Source organism: Nicotiana tabacum, chromosome 1 (genome assembly GCF_000715075.1).
Source record: "Nicotiana tabacum cultivar K326 chromosome 1, ASM71507v2, whole genome shotgun sequence".
NCBI classification, from domain to species: domain Eukaryota; kingdom Viridiplantae; phylum Streptophyta; class Magnoliopsida; order Solanales; family Solanaceae; genus Nicotiana; species Nicotiana tabacum.
The window spans coordinates 23824438-23835258 of record NC_134080.1 but is presented as its reverse complement, the minus strand read 5'-3'; the positions used below and the strand labels follow the sequence as shown (position 1 = coordinate 23835258).

Below are 10821 nucleotides of genomic sequence, written 5' to 3'. Positions count from 1 at the left end.
ATTGGTTATGTATCCAAAACAGGTTTTAGATTGGTTATGTAAAACCAATCTAACAGGTTTTGGATTTGTTTTGTAATAGGTTCACTCATGAACTTATTCCTCACTCAAAAAAAAAAACGAAAAAATAAATCTTCTCTTCTAATGTTATCATTCTCTTCTATTATTAGTCCTAGTTAATTACATATTTGTTTGCCATATTATTTTTATTTCATAACAGTTTAGACGCCGGGCCTGCATTACGTTTTTTTTTATTGAGTATTTTTTTGGTATGTGGTTTTGGCGAAGATGCCACGCACGAGTGAAGCTTTATCTTACATATTGAAAGGTCCAAATATAGTTCAAATGACACAGGTAGAGCGTTGCAACTGTCTAACGCTTCCTACAGATAAGAACTATACTTATTTCTACCGAATTTGCTACGTTTCATTGCCAAGAACATATATACATTTATGAATGCCATCACTTAGCTTGGTCTTCTTGATTTCCTTCCATCTTCCTCAGGACTTCTTTGTTCTTACAAGTTTTACATGAGTATTACATTCTCTATTCGTTTTTTCTTTTGGAAAAACAAACCTCGTGAAATGGAACAACTATAGAGCATAAATTAATATCCTTTCGCTTACTATATAGTTTGTTTGGCCAACCTTCTAAAATTAAAAAAAAAAAGTATGTTTTTCCAAAGTAATTTTGGCGAAAAACAATTTGTGTTTGATTAATCAATTTAAACAACACTTTTGAATAGCAATTAGTATTTGACCAAACTTATAAAAAGTATTTTCTCATAAGTACTTTTTTCTTTTAAAAAACCACATCTTAACTTTGGAAAAGAAACTTTTTGGCCAAAAAAAAAAAAAAAATTGGCTAAACATATCTCACAACATAAACTATCTCCACAAAAACAGCAAAATCATAAATAAGATGCAAGATCCAAATTGGATGACCAACAACTAGAATTGTACCCGAAACAAAAAACAACTACGCCTCAGTCTCAAAAAGAATTAAGCTTAGTAAACCCCACCCGTAAATGAAAACAAAAATTTAACATTATGCTATTGAATTTTTTTTTCTTTTCATTTGTTTTGTAAACCACAGAACTAAGGCTGCAATCTTTTTGGATCAAAGTTTCCTCAACCTAACTTTCTGCATAAATTCCAAGTTTTTGTCCAAACCAATCGTTCAGGTCATATGTACCAAACTAGTCGAATAGTAGTGTCAAAACCGAAACCAAAACACAAAAAATAAAATTAAAACAGAGAAAGAAACCAAGAAATAGCCCGAGTCATCATAGCCATTGCTTCTGTTGCCTGCAAACATAGAAACAAGGCAACATCTCTGGTCTTCTACGCTAAAAAGGGTTTCAAGCGAGAGTCTCTCAGAAGAGGAAGACCAGCTCTTGCTCCTAACCCCCTGCACCCAATAGCTGCCTGCAAGCATCAACCCACAAATCAAAATTTAACTTCTTGTATATCTACTGCCTCTACAAGACCATAACCATCTATATAAATTATAAGTATATCTCAAGTCTACATACCACTTGAGCAGCAAATGTCAACATTTTTTTCTGGTGGCAAATTGGCACATAGAGCTACAAGCTCATTAAAGGAAAACCACGAGATTCATTAGGCATCAATTATAAGGCACAACGGGCATAATCAAGCCGCTTAAAGCTAGCTTACTAAGAATAAACAGATGGAACAAGGCAAAATAACGGATGTGGCACAGCATGTGATAAAGAGAGAATAGAATAATTTCACGTACAATAAAGAACTGCTCCAACAAATGCGTCTCCAGCGCCAGTTGTATCAACTAGTTCCGAGGATGGGATCTTTTCGGCCGTTCCAACCAGCAGCCTACCACTCACAGTTCCAATCCCTTTTGCGTGCAGCTTTGCTACATCCTGGGAGAGTAACATTTCTTGGGCTAAGTTGTCATAGCCTCGTTTAAGTACTACTAGCTTCAATTTTATTGGAAGCACCAAAACATCTATAAGTCTACTATAAAAATTCAAATGTGCTAACACAATTACATGACTACTCAAGAACATGTGGAGGCTACATGGACAATGCAGAAAACCAACAAGAGGAGCATATCTATAAAAGCAACTGAGTTTTGAAGCTCATGAAGGACAAGACCGAGCTCTAACCACTTACTAAACCTGGACTAACATAGAGAAAGCTCATGCGGTTTCAATCTTATGGTGGTAGACAACTCTAAACTAGAAAGTACAGTTCATTTGTATGTGCACTACCATCAAGCTTTCTTTATGCATTGAGCATGAAAATGTCACAAACTGAAGGGTGAACTACCGAGGATTTGCATGTTGGCATGGTTGAGGTAGTATCTATGCTCTGCTTCATCTTTTCAAACAAGTGATCAATATCAACTTCTTCAGACAGGACATCCCCTGCAAAGATACCAAATGAAATGTTATGAAGCAAGGCTAAGAAAGAAAACACGTGTTCTGCGTCTATCAGAATGTTTCATTAGCCAAGATAAGATACCAAAGCATTTTCATGGCAAGAGTAAACAGCATGCTCGCATACCAGTTTCTGCTCTTTCTAGCATTATGCAGCCATCTTCACCCAATGTCCCAATTACAAATTTGGCACTTGGCAACTTCAAAAGTATTGAAATAAGTGCACCTGGTATAGAAGAAGCCTCGGTCCATATCTGGGAAACAACAGTTTTTATCAGTTCTCACCCGTTAACTTACAAAAGACTGGGAAGGGATTTCGAAATTTCAATGAAGCCAGGAAGGAAAGGATGACATTTCACTTTGATCAGAAATTGTACCAAAGTCAATCTTACTCCATGATTACGTGGTACAACAATGGCAAAAACATATTCTATTTGCAATTGAAGGGAAGAACATGATTCACAGTATCAATAAAGCTTAGTCCTTGCAGAGAATACAACAGTTGCTAAAATTATTTTGGAGAGAGAGAGAGAGAGAGAGAGCAACGCAGTTCCTTTCCAATAAGCTAAAACTTGTCAGCGGATAAGAATCAGAAGTAGATCCATGGAAGTCCAAACGAAAAATGTGCAATAAAGGAAACATCGAAGTGGAGTAAATAAGGCTTGCCTGAGGAAATCTTGTTGAGCAAACAAGATAGGTGGCCATGTTTAAAAGCTCATCCAACCCTTCTATTTTTCTTTCTGCATCAATCACAATAGGTTTACTCCTTCGATGTGCCTGCACGAGAGATCAAAGGGCATAGAGTTTCTTCCATTAGGCTGAAAATATTCAGTAAGTCCAGAGGCAATAAGAACAAAAGCTAGAAACAGAATTAAGCCCAGTGCCCTCAGTCTATTGGAGCTTAGAAGAAGACTAGAAATATGACCAGAAGTTGGCTGTAATACATTCTACTGGCAAGCAGAAGCTCAAATTTAGTGACAAAAAAGACCAATGTAAATTACCTCTTGGGCCACAACTAAAGCAGTTTCATGCAGTACTCCATCAGTATAGACAAGTTTCACACCGTCCAATGCAGATAACAAACTCGAGTCTGGTAGATCATCAGACACCATTGGCGGATACCCTGGAGTGTAGATGGAAGTTCGCGTTTTCCTGAGATATCATACAACAAATATTAGCTTCATCAAAACAAGTGACACAGGCTAACATGCAGTTCAGAGAGTGAACTATAAACGACCTTCCTTTTTCCTCCTACGAAATACGACATAAAGAAATTTCAACCAGACAAGTAGCCAAGAGGCCAATCTTTGTACTTGAGGAATTAGTGTAAACAGAACATACTGCTTACAAGATTTATGATTAAACGCTTTCTAACATTTTTGAGTCCACTAACAAATAACATATTAAAAACACAGAATTCCGTGTGGGTAATATTGTTGCTGATCCAGACACTTTAATCACATAATATATCAGATGAATATGCATACAACATGAATTTGCAAAGCTAGTAGTTATAAAACATAGGTCTCATTACCCAGGAGAAAGCACAATCAGTAAAATGGCAATAAACACAAGCTGAGAGTACTGACGTTTGACTGTCAACAATGACATAAGAGATTGTTGAATGGCCCCCTTCGGACACCTGAAACCAACACAATGGCCTGAAGCAACATGTTTTAATCTGATGTTAGAGACAAATTGGATGCTTTAAAATTTTGATTGATTGAATAGATGCAGCTGGCTACATACAAGAGTAAAAGCTAAAACACACAAGAACCTTGGCGTTTGGCTAGCTCACCACAATAAAAGATGTATCAATTCCATCAGCTTTTAGTTCATTCAGTATTCTCTTTCCTTGGGAATCATCCGCAACCTACTAAAAGAGTTTGTGAGAATGTATATAATTCTATTCACATTATTGTGGAGGGGTTAGAAGAGGAAGGGAGCATAGGAAATTAAGAAGAGTATCCAGGGAGACAATCAATGATATTCAACTCCTTTTCAACAATAGAGGCAGCAAGAGTAAAGAAGCAGAGTGAATCAGAGTAGTGAGTTTATTTTCTTATTCGACATACTATTCGATGTAAACAGTAAATGCTTCAATCTTTCCAGATTATGGGATAACTTCACCTTCTCAAATTCTCACATTAAAATGATAATATGTCTGAGTCTTATTGGTGCAATCATCATATGTCTACTGTAATAGATCCGTTTGGTATGATAAAAAATTTACCTTGACAACAATGATTACAATAAGATTGAAACATGAGAAACTGTATAACATTTGAGATATCTGTAATTGTTACAACTAAGAAATATACACAACAATTAAGATCAACCAAACATGAATAATGATTTCACCATTGAAGAAAACATATTCTAAGGAAAACACATTTAACAACTTAGACGCAATTATAACATAAAATTGAAGTTTTGTTAAATAAGAATACAACAACAACAACAACAACCACCACCCAGTGAATTCCCACAAGTTGGGTTTGGAGAGGGTAAAATGTATCCAGCCTTAGGACAGCCTTAACCTACCCTGGAAGGGCAGAGATTTTGTTAAATGTGAAAATGAAAAAAAAAATGACATAGCAACAAGAAGGCACAGAAAGTTCAGACCTTTGATATAATTCTAGGAGTTAAACCCAAACGAGCTGCACAGGTCAAAGCATTCCCAGTGTTCCCACCTCCCTGAACCTATACAAAGCCAAATATCCATTAAAATAACTAAAATTTAAGAAATCGAGCTCAGTTTTAAGAAGAGTACTAAAGAAAATCAATTACACCAGAAAGCTGGTGCTACGAATCTTATCATCAGGCTTAGGATAAGAATCAACAGTAACCAAAAAGTCCAATGCCACCATCCCACAACCCAACTGCTTGAATGAAAAAGAAAAGAAAAGTTAATTCATCAGAAAAACCAAACCCAAGAAAATCGCGAAAAGTGATAATCAATAGCTAGCTAATAAAGAGGAGTACACACAACAATGTTGTTTGTTGGGTTTATAGCCGCTGATGGGGTTGACTGAATCGACATTTTAATCATACATTTTCTGCAGAAAAGCAGATATCAGTTCAGTTAACACAAAAATTGAAAAACCCAAGTTGGAGATATTAAGAAATTAAGTTCATGATGATACTATGAAGAACCTGTTACAAGACAGATTGAAAGATGTAGGAATGTGATACAGAGTAATTGACGGCGGCGAGCTGGATAACTTTAGCGGGGAGCCACCTGGAACTAAGTGTAACGTCATCATATTCTGGGAGAGGAGCAACTCAGCAATGGCGTGGCTATTTTTGGGAGTTGCCCGTTTACAGATACAACGAATAGCCATTTTGGCTAAGCTTGGACAAAAATAATTTTTTTTTAAAGTGCTTTTGTTTCAAAAAACAAGTGTTCGACCAAGGTTTCTTCGGAAAAATATTTTTAGTAGAAGTAGAAGCAGGTTTAGAGGAAAAAGTGACTTCTATTCAGAAATATTATTTTGAAAAGAAAAAAATTATACTTAAAAGTATTTTTTAAAAGCTTAGTCAAACACTAATTGTTGCTCAAAAATATTTTTTAAATTAATTAGACAAATACATATTACTTCTCACTAAAAATAGTTTTGAGAAAAATACTTTTAGAAAAAACACTTCCAACAACAAGAATAGATTTAAAAGTTTGCCAAACCCGGTAGAAAGCTGCCATGATCTCTTACTTAGGCAATAGCTTTGGGAGGGTAAAACTTAATACGATAAAAATTGGAGACTTAACAGGGACACTATCAAAACGTCTCGAGGCTCACGTGTGAGGCTTAATTTATGAAGTTCATGTCCCCAAATATGTGTCCTAAACACGCCTATCGCTTAAACTCGGAGCTCGCTTAATAGTTTCTATATAAATCATGTATCAAATTTACTAGTTAGCATTGTTGATTCTTAAAATTCTTCAATAAATGAATAATTAAAGTTATAATCATCTTTATGAATATGAAGATTGTGAAAAACTCAAAGATCGTGAGTGTGAATATTATTTGAATATTTCTTCTTAAAGTAAATAGTCAAAACTATATCTTTACTTGCTAGATCTTCATGTATTAGTTCTATATCTCTCAAGATTATCAAACTTTTATTATTTTAATATTTACAATTTTGTATTTACTCATTAACAACAACAACAACAATAACATACCAGTATATTCCCACATATGGGGTCTAGGAAGGGTAGTGTGTACGCAGACCTAACTCCTACCTAGTGAAGGTGGAGAGGTTATTTCCAATAGACCATCGGCTCACAAAGGTAGGAAGGAGGAGAAGAGGAAGAAGAATAAGAAGAAGCAGAGGGAGAAAAAGAAATAAAGAGATGGGAGAAAAGGAGGGAGGAGAACAGAATAAGTATTACCAAAATAGTAACCACAAGATAATACGACAACTGAAACAAACTAAACAACATGATGTACTATAAATCTGAGAAATAGGAAAGTACATGCATGCTACTAGTACTACTGGTAAGAAAAGAAGAAACTCTCAATTGTCTACTACCCTTCTACACTAATCCTCGACCTCTACACCTTTCCTATCAAGGGTCATGTCCTCAGTGAGCTAAAGTCGCGTCATGTCATGCCTAATTACCTCTCCACAGTACTTCTTAGGTCTGCCTCGACCCTTTTTCAAACCCGTTATGGTCAAACTCTTACACCTCTTAACGGGAGCATCAATGTTTCTCCTTTTAACATGCCCGAACTATCTCAGCTCGACTCCCACATCTTGTCCTCCACGGAGACCACTCCCATTTTGTCCCGAATAACTTCATTGCTAATCGTATCCCTCTTGGTATACACACACATCCATATCAATATCCTCATTTATGCTACTTTCGTCTTCTGCACATGGGAGCTCTTGACTGGTCAACACTCCGCCCCATACATCAGGGTAGGTCGAACCACCACTCTATAAAATTTACCCTTAAATTTTGGCAGTATATTCGTATCACATAGAACACCAGATGCAAGCCTCCACTTAATCTATCCCCGCTCCAATACGATGTCTGATATCCTCGTCGATCTCTCCGTTACCCTGTATAATAGACCTGTGAAACTTGAAACTACTTCTCTTGGGGATGACTTGAGTATCAAGCTTTACATCCACGACTGTTTCAAGGGTCCCGTCACTAAATTTGCACTCCAAGTACTTTGTTTTGGTCCTGCTCAACTTGAAACCTTTAGACTCCAAGGTCTGTCTCCAAACCTCCAACCTCGCATTAGCTCTGCATCGAGTCTCGTCTATCAATACTATATCATCTGCAAACAACATACATCATGGCATCTCCTCTTGGATGTTCCGCGTCAGCACCTCCATCACCAGGGTAAATAGGAACGGGCTAAGAGCCGATCCCTGGTGTATCCCCATTATAATTGGGAAGTGTTCTGAGTCTCCTCCCATAGTCCTCACCCGAGTCTTAGCACCATCATATATATCCTTAATCATCCTAGTATACGCTACCGGGATGCCGCTAACCTCCAAGCACCTCCACAGAATCTCCCTCGAGACTTTATCGTACGCTTTTTCAAGGTCAATGAACACCATATGCAAGTCATTCTTACTCTCCCTATATTGTTCCACTTGTCTCCTCACCAAATGGATAGCTTTAGTCGTCAAATGGCCCGGCATGAATTTGAACTGGTTCTCGGACATAGACATGCTCCTCCTCACCCTGGCTTCCGCCACCCTCTCCCAAACCTTCATAATGTGGCTCAAAAGCATTATCCCCTATAGTTGTTGCAGTTTTGGATATCGCCCTTATTCTTGTACAATGGGACCACCGTACTCTACCTCCATTCTTTGGGCATCCTCTTTGTCTTAAAAATAATATTAAGAAACTCAGTAAGCCACTCCAAGTCGGCTCGGCCCACATTCTTCTAAAATTCCACCGAAATTTCATTTGGTCTCGTCGCTCTGTCCCTTCTCATCTTACGTATCGCCCTATCCACCTCTTTTTCCTTAATATGACTACAATATCCAAAATCACGCTAATTCTTGGAGTACTCCAATTCACCCAGCGCGATGCTTCTGTTCCCCTCCTTGTTCAATAATTTATGGAAATATGCCGGGCATTTTCGTCTAATATGTGCCTCGTCCATCAATACTTTTGTTGTCCTCGTTTTTGGTGTACTTCACTTGGTCCAAGTCTCAGGCCTTCTCTCCCTCACTTTGGCCAACTAGTATAGCTTCTTATCCCTGCCCTTACCACGGAGTTCCTCGTACAGATGTCCAAAATCCGCAGTCTTTGTCACGACCCAAACTGAAGGGCCATGACTAGCACCCGACCACACTTGCCGAGCACCAACGTACATTTCATCTAACCTTCATTATTATCTTTTAAGGCTGACGAGATCAATATAAATGGTAGACCTAGATCATGGACAACCAACAATAAAATATGACGGCATGAACATACATAGCAGGGGATGACCAGACAATCAAGAAACTACATATAAGGTATGAGCTACCACGCTACTATGAAAGACTATACAACAAAAACTAGCCGACAAGGCATACCAAACTATACATGAGCCGACACCTGTCTATGAGCCTCTAAAAGAACATAAGTGTTGCAACATAGCCGGAACAGGGCCCCGACATACCCATAATGTCTATAACAAAAATTGCATACCAAGACCAAGGCAAGCCCGGAGAAGGGATCTCACCAATCACCGCTGAACTGGACAGTCTACTGTGGTGGGGGAGCTGCACCTGTCTATCTATCAGGACCTGCAGCACGACATGCAGCGTCCCCAAATAAAAGGACGTCAGTACGAATAAAGTACTGAGTATGTAAGGCAAGGAACCATAAATACGATCAGTAATGTAAGCAAGGATAAAGAATATACAACCTGTAACATCTTAGTACCTCTGAGGGCTACTTACATGAAATGCATGATACATATGTATAAATACATAAACCTTTAAAGCATTTGCCTCTGTGGGCATCATCATCATCATCATATCGTATCCGGCCATAATAGGCTCGGTAGAATCGTACCCGGCCACGTGGAGCTCGGTAAAACCCAACTGATCAGTGGTTGCACAATAGGTACCGTACCCGGCCAACTATAGCGTGGCTCGGTAGAGTAAAATAGATACATATATATAATGCATGCTCGACTCATGGAATCACATTCTAAACCTTTCGGAGTGACGTAAGGTCGGTATCCTCTGTACACGTTATTAGGACTAACTCTTCACTATGAACCTTATAAGATTTAGGAAGTATGAACAACATTGATAACATAAGAATAAGAGAAGCAACATTGACATCAATCGTTCCATAAGAGGGAAAACAATGTAAGTACTGCTAGCTTCTAAGAGTAGAGTATCTTGGAAGCTCGTTCACTACATTATATACAATTGGAGTCGTGCAAAAGAAGGAAAGGGATAGCCTCACATACCTTATATATACTGCCCCAATCTCAAGCTATGCAATTGTCAAAACTCCTTAGTCTACAATAAGAGAAACGATACTATCGTTATCATTTAAGCGTCATAACTATTATGTATCGACCACAACCTATTTTACGATGAAACGGACAGCACCTACCCTATATATATGACCTCACACCATTCAAAACAGTCACCAAACAGCCCAAAAAACATCAATAATAAACATATTGAGCCTCCCAAAATAGTCCACACACAGCCTAATCACTTCATACATACGACGACCACCGTAGTCGTGTCAAACAACCTGGAAATGTTACGGATAACTATCAGCCCATAACCCTACATATATATGGTGTTTATCCACACCATTCCTCCTCCAAAACTCCACAAGATATTAGTAAAATACGCAGCCCAACAACAACGCAAAACAGTCCACAAAACAATAACATTACTACCAAGCCTTTCGATATATATCTCACAAGTTCTAGCTTCAATGGCTTAGCCGCAACTTGGATAATCTTAAATACATATAGAGTAAGAGGTTCCTTACCTTTATACAGAAATAACAACTCCAATTTGACCTTAAATTTCCATGAAATATCCCTCCAATGCTGCCACCACAACAAAAAAACGAAACTAGCGATCAATTAGTGTTTTTCGGTACTAGAATCACTTTAGAAGGCTTGAAATCACCTAGGATTGATATTAAGAACATTAGGGAGTATTTACAGAACATAAACCCTTTAAAACAACCTCCCACACGAGCTGGAACGACACAAAAATGAGCAACAACAAGAAGAACAAGAGACTTACTAGCGCCACGGAATTCCCGACACTTGATTTGTGTTGTTTGCCCTTTTTTTGGGTCTTGAATCTTGAGAGAACCTTGAGAGGATGTTCTTAGGGTTCTAAGGTCTAAAACTAGTGAAAATAAATGACTTAAAATGGGTTGGAATCATCCTATATAGGTCCAA

At 37.9% G+C, this 10821-nt stretch overlaps 1 pseudogene; it reads right to left on the bottom strand.

Annotated features, from left to right (window-relative positions):
* Positions 1 to 1050: 1050 nt before the first annotated feature.
* Positions 1051 to 5834, bottom strand: LOC107789927 (uncharacterized; annotated as a pseudogene).
* Positions 5835 to 10821: the final 4987 nt, after the last annotated feature.